This window comes from Salmo trutta, chromosome 26 (assembly GCF_901001165.1).
Source record: "Salmo trutta chromosome 26, fSalTru1.1, whole genome shotgun sequence".
Classification (NCBI taxonomy): domain Eukaryota; kingdom Metazoa; phylum Chordata; class Actinopteri; order Salmoniformes; family Salmonidae; genus Salmo; species Salmo trutta.
The window spans coordinates 47,649,122-47,659,121 of NC_042982.1; the positions used below are offsets into that span (position 1 = coordinate 47,649,122).

General features: G+C 42.4%; 1 protein-coding gene across 1 annotated transcript in view; it reads right to left on the reverse strand.

The window, feature by feature from the left end:
• LOC115163940 (contactin-5) overlaps window positions 1–9,231 on the reverse strand; it is a 509,156-nt gene extending 499,925 nt beyond the window's left edge. Inside the window, exon 1 of the mRNA XM_029716131.1 lies at window positions 8,795–9,231. The gene's annotated coding sequence lies outside the window, so the exon portion shown is untranslated. The remainder of the gene's footprint in view (window positions 1–8,794) is intronic.
• Between the last annotated feature and the right edge of the window lie 769 nt (window positions 9,232–10,000).

Sequence of the window (10,000 nt, forward strand, 5' to 3'; positions counted from 1 at the left end):
ATATACACTAGGCTGTGTGGGTTATATTAGTATATACACTAGGCTGTGTGGGTTGTATTAGTATATACACTAGGCTGTGTGTGGGTTGTATTAGTATATACACTAGGCTGTGTGGGTTGTATTAGTATATATACTAGGCTGTGTGTGTTGTATTAGTATATACACTAGGCTGTGTGTGTTGTATTAGTATATACACTAGGCTGTGTGTGTTATATTAGTATATACACTAGGCTGTGTGGGTTATATTAGTATATGCACTAGGCTGTGTGTGGGTTGTATTAGTATATACACTAGGCTGTGTGGGTTGTATTAGTATATACACTAGGCTGTGTGGGTTGTATTAGTATATACACTAGGCTGTGTGTGTTGTATTAGTATATGCACTAGGCTGTGTGGGTTGTATTAGTATATACACTAGGATGTGTGGGTTATATTAGTATATACACTAGGCTGTGTGTGTTGTATTAGTATATGCACTAGGCTGTGTGGGTTGTATTAGTATATACACTAGGATGTGTGGGTTATATTAGTATATGCACTAGGCTGTGTGTGTTGTATTAGTATATGCACTAGGCTGTGTGTGTTGTATTAGTATATGCACTAGGCTGTGTGTGTTGTATTAGTATATACACTAGGCTGTGTGTGTTGTATTAGTATATACACTAGGCTGTGTGTGTTGTATTAGTATATGCACTAGGCTGTGTGGGTTATATTAGTATATACACTAGGCTGTGTGTGTTGTATTAGTATATACACTAGGCTGTGTGTGTTGTATTAGTATATGCACTAGGCTGTGTGTGTTGTATTAGTATATGCACTAGGCTGTGTGTGGGTTATATTAGTATATACACTAGGCTGTGTGTGTTGTATTAGTATATACACTAGGCTGTGTGTGTTGTATTAGTATATGCACTAGGCTGTGTGTGGGTTATATTAGTATATACACTAGGCTGTGTGTGTTGTATTAGTATATACACTAGGCTGCTTTACATCAGGGGTCTCCAACCTTTTCTAACACGAGAGCTACTCTTTTTTTTCTAGCTTTCAAATATGCCCATTCTTCTCCTCTCCCCTGCAACTCTTCCCTGGTCCTTAGTGTACTAGAGAAAGTATTGTACTATGTTGTCAACTCTCCCCTGGTCCTTAGTGTACTAGAGAAAGTAGTGTACTATGTTGTTAACTCTTCCCTGGTCCTTAGTGTACTAGAGAAAGTATTGCACTATGTTTTCAGTCAATATACCTGGTAAAATAATGGCTCATAAACACATTTAACCTGTCTGGGCTAGGGGGCAGTATTTTCACGGCCGGATAAAAATGGGGTGCAAAGGAGCACTGTACCCGATTTAAACTGGTTACTACTCTTTCCCAGAAACGAGAATATGCATATTATTACTAGATTTGGATAGAAAACACTCTGAAGTTTCTAAAACTGTTTGAATGGTGTCTGTGAGTATAACAGAACTCATATGGCAGGCAAAAACCTGAGAAAATTCCAAGCATGAAGTGGCCTTTCTGCGAATTTGTAGTTCTCCATTTGCTTCTCTATCAAAACTACAGTGCCCGTGGGGTTATGTAGCACTTTCTAAGGCTTCCATTGGCTCTCTAAAGCGTTCAGGAAGCGGATTGAGGCGTCTCCTGTCTCTGGGAAGATAACAGGAGCACAGTTTGTCAGTGGTCTGCCCGGTGACTAAGAGATTGGAAATGCGCATTCACGAGACCTCGGCATTTTTTCTCTTCCTTTTTGAATGAATACAGCATTGTCCGGTTAGAATATTATCGCTATTTTATGAGAAAAATACCATAAAAATTGATTTTAAACAGTGTTTGACATGCTTCTAAGTACGGTAATGGAACATTTTGAAATGTTTTGTCTTGAAATGCGCTCGCTCGTTACCCTTTGGATAGTGACCTGAACGCACGAACAAAACGGAGGTATTTGCACATAACTATGGATTATTTGGAACAAAAACAACATTTGCTGTGGAAGTAGCAGTCCTGGGAGTGCATTCCGACGAAGAACAGCAAAGGTAATCCAATTTTCTAATACTAATTCTGAGTTTAGTGAGCGCCGAACTTGGCGGGTGTCAAATTAGCTAGCCGTGATGGCTGAGCTATGTACTCAGAATATTGCAAAATGTGCTTTCGCCGAAAAGCTATTTTAATATCTGACACAGCGATTGCATAAAGGAGTTCTGTATCTATAATTCTTAAAATAATTGTTATGTATTTTGTCAACGTTTATCATGAGTAATTTAGTAAATTCACCGGAAGTTTTCGGTGGGAATACAATTTCTGAACATCACACGCCAATGTAAAAAGCAGTTTTTTGATATTAATATGAACTTGATTGAACAAAACATGCATGTATTGTATAACATAATGTCCTAGGAGTGTCATCTGATGAAGATCATCAAAGGTTAGTGCTGCATTTAGCTGTGTTTTGGGTTTTTGTGACATATATGCTTGCTTGAAAAATGGCTGTGTGGTTATTTGTGCCTATGTACTCTCCTAACATAATCTAATGTTTTACTTTCGCAGTAAAGCCTTTTTGAAATCGGACAATGTGGTTAGATTAACGAGAGTCTTATCTTTCAAATAGTGTAAAATAGTCGTATGTTTGAAATATTGAAATTATAGCATTTTTGAGGTATTTGTATTTCGCGCCACGCTCTTCCACTGGCTGTTGAATAGAGTGGGACGCTAACGTCCCACCTACCCATAGAGGTTAATGGGGGCCCTATAAAATCAGATTTTCTTTCTCCCAAATTCTGTTTCTCTGATTTATTTTTCCTTCTTGTAGATTATTTTAGTTTTTCACTCTCTAAATTATAAGTGTTCCTAGAGAAACAACTAAATGGGATGTTTACAAGTGTTCCTAGAGAAACAACTAAATTGAATGTTTACAAGTGTTCCTAGAGAAACAACTAAATTGAATGTTTACAAGTGTTCCTAGAGAAACAACTAAATTGAATGTTTTGAGTCGATGTCAATAATTAAATTACATCAGAAGACAATTATTTTACAGTCTGGAAGAATTACACATTTCGATGTTTGAGTGTAATTTCCCTTTAATTGTGCATCTGGCCCTTTAATTGTGCATCTGGCCCTTTAATTGTGCATTTAGCGAGTGAGAACCGTGCCATATAATATGCTGCTATAACTATGGTCCTCTACTGCTCATTTCATGGCAAAGTTTACCAAAAACATAGATACAAATTATATACTTTTATATCATACAGTTAACATTTAATTGAGAAGGTTTTGGGGAAAGTGTTTCTGCCAACGCACAAGACGATTATCACATCATCTGGCCACACAGAGTGTTAGACAAAGATCCGCACCACACAAACAGACAGGGGCAATATTGCTGGAAACTAATTGGCAGATATTGTGTTAGGTTTGGCTTTTTAAGCCAATAGTGGCTAACCAGGGGTGGGATAATGTCAATGTTGCGTTGATAAGATAGTAGCTGGGAGCTTGTGGTGTCTGATACTTGTGAGATTTGTTCATGACAGTTTGTATGTATTTTCAGAATAGTTAGCTACTGGTAGCTGTGAGCTACTGGTAGCTGGAGATCGACCTGTTGGGCACCCCCTGCTTCACACCATCAAGTCAATCACACTCAATTCTAAGACATTCTGAGCCATGTTACAGGTATCGACTTAACATTCCTCTAAACTCCTTCCACTTTGGAACACCAAAAAAAGACTAGGTCATATTTACACTTCCCTCAAATTTGAGTTTCACCACTGCAGTAATTCTCTGGACCCCAGAGCAGGTTTGAGACCATAATTGAATGATCATATTTCCTAACACACAAGGCAAGAAGAAAGTGGATTTAAATACTGGAAAGTAATTTGCAAACAGCATCTGCTGAGTCAGACGGATTTACACCCTAACAAATAAAAATAAATGGAAATGATGGCGATAACCTCTATAGTCTCATAATAACCTATCCAGTCTCAGGGTGTGTCCCAAATGTTAAATAAAGGTTAAATAAAATGTAAACATTTAAACAATTAAAAATGGCACCCTATTCCCCAGATCACAATTTACATTCTGTGACAACACAAAAGGTACTTTCAAAGGCGCATTAAATCCATTCCGTATTCAGAACACATGCACAACACGGACCACTCAAAAACCTCTCCATCTGAGAAATGTCTGGGAATCTAAGGAGGTGTTAATGCAACACGGACCCCTCAAAAACCTCTCCGTCTGAGAAATGTCTGGGAATCTAAGGAGGTTTAATTGCAGAACTGTGAGCATCAAAATGATAATAGACATTAAGAAAATGATAACAATATATGAGTTGACAGAAACCTTATAGCCTTATCAGCCCAACTTAGATGAAGGGGTGCAGGGCAAATGATAGGAGGGAGCTGAGAGCAGCAGGGATAGAGCAAACCAGCAAGAGCTGCCTGACACAGAAGATACAGCATAGGGATTTACTCAATGGCCGTTACTGTTGTAGTCCCACTGTTGCTCAGTTGGTAGCGCATGAAGCTTGCACAGCCAAGGTTGTGGGTTCGATTCCCACAGGGAGCAAATATGTAATAAAAATGTATGCACTCTACTGTAAGTCACTCTGGATAAGAGCGCCTGCTAAATCACTAAAATGTAATGTAAATGTTGCTTTGTAGCTAACTCTCTATCAAGTTACAGAAATCATTGACCATTTTAGACTCTTTGTTATCAAAATATGACAGTGTCACCAGCAAAGCATAACCATAACACCTCCTCCTCCATGCTTCACGGTGGGAAATACACATGCGGAGAGCATCCGTTCACCCACACCGCGTCTCACAAGGACATGGTGGATGGAACCAATAATCTCCAATTTGGACTCTAGACCAAAGGACAGACTTCCACCAGTCTAATGTCCAATGCCCATGTTTCTTGGACCAAGCAAGTCTCTTCTTCTTGTTGTTGTCTTTTAGTAGTGGTTTCTTTGCAGCAATTCAACCATGAAGGCCTGATTCACACAGTCTCCTCTGAACAGTTCTCTGAACAGTTGATGTTGAGATGTGTCTGTTACTTGAACTCTGTGAAGCATTTATCTGGGCTGCAATTTCAAAGGCTGGTAACTCTAATGAACTTATCCTCTGCAGCAGAGGTAGCTCTGGGTCTTCCTTTCCTGTGGTGGTCCTCATGAGAGCCAGTTTCTTCATAGTGCTTGAGGGTTTTTACGACTGCACTTGAAGAAACTTTCAAAGTTCTTGAAATGTTCCGTATTGACTGACCTTCATGTCTTAAAGTAATGATGGACTGTCATTTCTCTTTGCTTATTTGAGCTGTTCTTGCCATAATATGGACTTGGTCTTTTACCAAATAGGTCTATCTTCTGTATACCACCCCTACCTTTTCACAACACATCTGATTGGCTCAAACCAATTAAGAAGGAAAGAAATTCCACAAATTAACTTTTAACAAGGCACACCTGTTAATTGAAATGCATTCCAGGTGACTACCTCATGAAGCTGGTTGAGAGAATGCCAAGAGTGTGCAACACTGTCATCAAGGCAAAGGGTGGCTATTTGAAGAATCTCAAATATAAAATAGATTTTGATTCATTTAACACTTTTTTGGTTACTGCATTATTCCATATGTGTTATTTCATAGTTTCAATGTATTCACTATTACTCTACAATGTAAAAATTAAGAAAAACCCTGGAATGAGTCGGTGTTCTATAACTTGACCAGTAGTGTAGTCCAGGGTTTTGTTAAGCATGTAGTCCAGGTTGTAGTCCAGGTTGTAGTCCAGGGTGTAGTCCAGGTTGTAGTCCAGGGTGTAGTCCAGGGTATAGTCCAGGGTGTAGTCCAGGGTGTAGTCTAGGGTGTAGTCCAGATTGTAGTCCAGGGTGTAGTCTGGGGTGTAGTCCAGCGTGTAGTCCAGGGTGTAGTCCAGGGTGTAGTCCAGGTTGTAGTCAGGGGTGTAGTCCAGGGTGTAGTCCAGGGTGTAGTCTAGGGTGTAGTCCACCCTGGACTACACCCTGGACTACACCCTAGACTACACCCTGGACTACACCCTGGACTACACCCCTGACTACAACCTGGACTACACCCTGGACTACACCCTGTAGTCCAGGTTCTAGTCCAGGGTGTAGTCCAGGGTGTAGTCCAGGTTCTAGTCCAGTGTGTAGTCCAGGTTGTAATACAGGGTGTAGTCCAGGTTCTAGTCCAGGTTCTAGTACAGGGTGTAGTCCAGGTTCTAGTCCAGTGTGTAGTCCAGGGTGTAGTCCAGGGTGTAGTCCAGGTTGTAATCCAGGTTCTAGTACAGGGTGTAGTCCAGGTTCTAGTACAGGGTGTAGTCCAGGGTGTAGTCCAGGGTGTAGTCCAGGTTGTAATCCAGGTTCTAGTACAGGGTGTAGTCCAGGTTCTAGTCCAGGGTGTATTCCAGGGTGTAGTCCAGGGTATAGTCCAGGTTGTAGTCTAGAGTGTAGTCCAGGGTGTAGTCCAGGGTGTAGTCCAGGTTGTAGTCCAGAGTGTAGTCCAGGTTGTAGTCCAGGGTGTAGTCCAGGGTGTAGTCCAGGTTGTAGTACAGGGTGTAGTCCAGGGTGTAGTCCAGGTTGTAGTCCAGGGTGTAGTCCAGGTTCTAGTCCAGGGTGTAGTCCAGAGTGTAGTCCAGGGTGTAGTCCAGAGTGTAGTCCAGGGTGTAGTCCAGGGTGTAGTCCAGGTTGTAGTCCAGGGTGTAGTCCAGGTTCTAGTCCAGGTTGTAGTCCAGGTTCTAGTCCAGGTTGTAGTCCAGGGTGTAGTCCAGGGTGTAGTCCAGGGTGTAGTCCAGGTTGTAGGCCAGGGTGTAGTCCAGGTTGTAGTCCAGGGTGTAGTCCAGGTTGTAGGCCAGGGTGTAGTCCAGGGTGTAGTCCAGGTTCTAGTCCAGGTTGTAGTCCAGGGTGTAGTCCAGGTTCTAGTCCAGGGTGTAGTCCAGGGTGTAGTCCAGGTTGTAGTCCAGATTCTAGTCCAGGGTGTAGTCTAGGGTGTAGTCCAGGTTGTAGTCCAGGGTGTAGTCCAGGGTGTAGTCCAGGTTCTAGTCCAGGGTGTAGTCCAGGGTGTAGTCCAAGTTGTAGTCCAGGGTGTAGTCCAGGTTGTAGTCCAGGTTGTAGTCCAGGGTGTAGTCCAGGTTGTAGGCCAGGGTGTAGTCCAGGTTGTAGTCCAGGGTGTAGTCCAGGTTGTAGTTCAGGGTGTAGTCCAGGGTGTAGTCCAGGGTGTAGTCCAGGTTGTAGGCCAGGGTGTAGTCCAGGTTGTAGTCCAGGTTGTAGTTCAGGGTGTAGTCCAGGGTGTAGTCCAGGGTGTAGTCCAGGTTGTAGTCCAGGGTGTAGTCCAGGTTGTAGGCCAGGGTGTAGTCCAGGGTGTAGTCCAGGTTCTAGTCCAGGTTGTAGTCCAGGGTGTAGTCCAGGTTCTAGTCCAGGGTGTAGTCCAGGGTGTAGTCCAGGTTGTAGTCCAGAGTCTAGTCCAGGGTGTAGTCTAGGGTGTAGTCCAGGTTGTAGTCCAGGGTGTAGTCCAGGGTGTAGTCCAGGGTGTAGTCCAGGGTGTAGTCCAGGTTCTAGTCCAGGGTGTAGTCCAGGGTGTAGTCCAAGTTGTAGTCCAGGGTGTAGTCCAGGTTGTAGTCCAGGTTGTAGTCCAGGGTGTAGTCCAGGTTGTAGGCCAGGGTGTAGTCCAGGTTGTAGTCCAGGGTGTAGTCCAGGTTGTAGTTCAGGGTGTAGTCCAGGGTGTAGTCCAGGGTGTAGTCCAGGTTGTAGGCCAGGGTGTAGTCCAGGTTGTAGTCCAGGGTGTAGGCCAGGGTGTAGTCCAGGGTGTAGGCCAGGGTGTAGTCCAGGGTGTAGTCCAGGGTGTAGTCCAGGGTGTGTCACAAATAGAATAACAGCACCATGCTTCTCTGGGCTCAATTCTACATTCATCAAGTATTTCAATGCAACCTCCACTACAGAGGGAAAAGTGAGCATTGTAATCTGCCTGCCCTGTAGGGAAATGGCCACTCTAAACTGGCTCTGACTGGAGGACCTAAGAGCAAGACATCCACTGTAGGGACTGAATCCAGCTTTCAGTGAATGGGCATACACACACACACACACACACACACACACACACACCTACACGCACACACACACACACACATTCTCTCTCCCTCTCTCTCTGTGTAAATGCTGGAAGCAAGCAATGAATAAGAAAAGCCAGGCAACTGTTTTGTGGCCAGTCTTACTTGTGCTCAGCAATATGTGGGTTTTGTCTGTAAAAATAAATATATTGCTATTGCAGCAACTATAAATTGAGGCGAATCGGAAACAATGGTGTTCATTATTGTTTTGGCCAAATACAAAAACAGAGAGAAGACAAAAGGCTCTAACTAACTGATCTGAGAGAGGGCTATATGCACAATGTGAGACTGTAGCCTGTCCACCTTCAATAAATAACGGCAATGTAACAGCTTTCACACATTATATACCATTGTAACTAAATTGACGGCATGACGCAATATCTTGTCTTTTGTTGTAAAAACAGTGATATTATATTCTTACTATCTTATTTAGCAGTGAAAAGCAACCTGTTATGTAAGACTTATATTTATTGTAATAAAGCACTAAGGAAATTCTTCTTATTATTATGATGATGATGATGTAACAGGCTACCTGAAGTCTTCAGCAGTTTGATGCAACGATTTCAGTAACTTGTCTCTCCCAGAGGAGCGCGTGCCTTACCGTGAAACTCCCCGCTCCTATAACCCACAGCTGTAAACCCCACTCTCATCCCTCACAAAGCACCATAAAAACATTTTCAAAGAAGTCTCAATACTCACCGCCAAATGCACGGTACAGGCAGGGTTTTTCCTTCGTAATATCACGTTGTTTTCACTCCGTCCAAGATAATCTAACCGTAAACAACCGGTCTCCGTCGCCCCCGAACAACCGAATGGCACAGAGGACCTTGATTCCAAAACGGTCCTTTTCTGTTCCTCAGTCTCTCTCTAAACGATGAGACGACGACGTGAATTGTACATCCTTGGCGCCCTCCGTTGTGTCTCGTGTTAATTTATCCGGTGTCCGTTGCTTTCTGTAGGACTTCACCTTTGCCTTCACTTCGGGAAGCCTTTTTCCGCCCGTTACCGAACGTGTTTGGAGCGTCTGCCTGACTGTTTGCCTCAGCAGCTTCTGTTCTGCATAACGCGTAGCACCGTTCTCCAGCTGGAAGGACTGAGCTCCCATCCCACTCCTCAGTCCCCAGTCATTTACCCTAATTCCATCCCACCTAGCAGCTTGTGTCTGTGAACTTCATGCTGGAGAAATAAATACACAGCCCTGAATGTGAAGGTCTCCTACCTCCACGGAGTAGCCTCCTTGAATTGTACCATTTGTTCGTAAGCTATTGAAGCCTAGAGATACTAGCTAGTAGAATACATTGTGTCAATTGTCCAGCAGTATGGATGTCATGTCAAGGGATATGTGGATTGATACCTTAACAAATAGATTACAAATAGATGACTGTCAAAGTGTCGGCCAGGCTACCGTGTAGGAGATCGGTAGGCAGAATCATTTCCAATAATAGTAGGATTGATTTGGAGATTGGTTGCGATTGCATTTATTTGCTCAAGACCAAAGAAAAAGGGGGGAAATATTTTACGAGAAAATACACTCTGGCTCAGTGTCACTTTGCACTTAAGTTGTTGCAAAAAAATGCATTGTCCCAAACTTGACTTTATTACTGTACCAGTGGCGGTTCTAGCTTGTATGGCTCTATGGGGGAACCCCCCTCCCCGCCCAAAAAAACAAATTTTTATTCAGACATTTGGAACAACACAAATAAATAATCATAACATTTAAAACTATATAAATATATACAAAATTAAGACTCATAAATATAAAAAAGAAGTAATAAAGACAAAAACAAACAAATTGTAGTATATAAATACAAATAAAAAAAGAGAATCTAATTATTACACCATTACCCTATTGCTAACAAAAAACACACAAATAAAACTAAATTGCACAAATGCTATATCACACAA